Raw genomic sequence first — 365 nt, 5'->3', positions numbered from 1 at the left:
GGGGGGGGGGGGGGGGGGGGGGGGTACAGCAGTAATGCCTTGCAAACATTTTCATCCAACCTGATTTTTTTTGTTTGTTTTAAACTTTAAGTTTTTTTTTGGGGGGTGAGGGGCCGCACTGTGTTTAGGACTATTAGTGACAACACTGCAGCCACTGAGAGACCCAGACGTCTCCGGTGGAGCTACGGGTTTACACTTTATAATGTGTTTTCTCTTTGGAAGGGAGAGACAGAACTGGGCCTTCTCACAGCTGGAAGTGGGTGTGGGTGTGGGTGTAGGGAGGGGGAGGGGGGGGGGAGTCTGGTGCAGGCTCAGAGCTGGTAATAATGGCAGCTGTTCATTTAATGAGCGTCCAAGCAAAAGGG

This window comes from Morone saxatilis, unplaced genomic scaffold, assembly GCF_004916995.1.
Source record: "Morone saxatilis isolate NCDOM2014 unplaced genomic scaffold, NCSU_SB_2.0 Contig5, whole genome shotgun sequence".
Classification (NCBI taxonomy): domain Eukaryota; kingdom Metazoa; phylum Chordata; class Actinopteri; family Moronidae; genus Morone; species Morone saxatilis.
The sequence above is the reverse complement of the archived record's forward strand: the minus strand, read 5'-3'. Positions refer to the sequence as shown.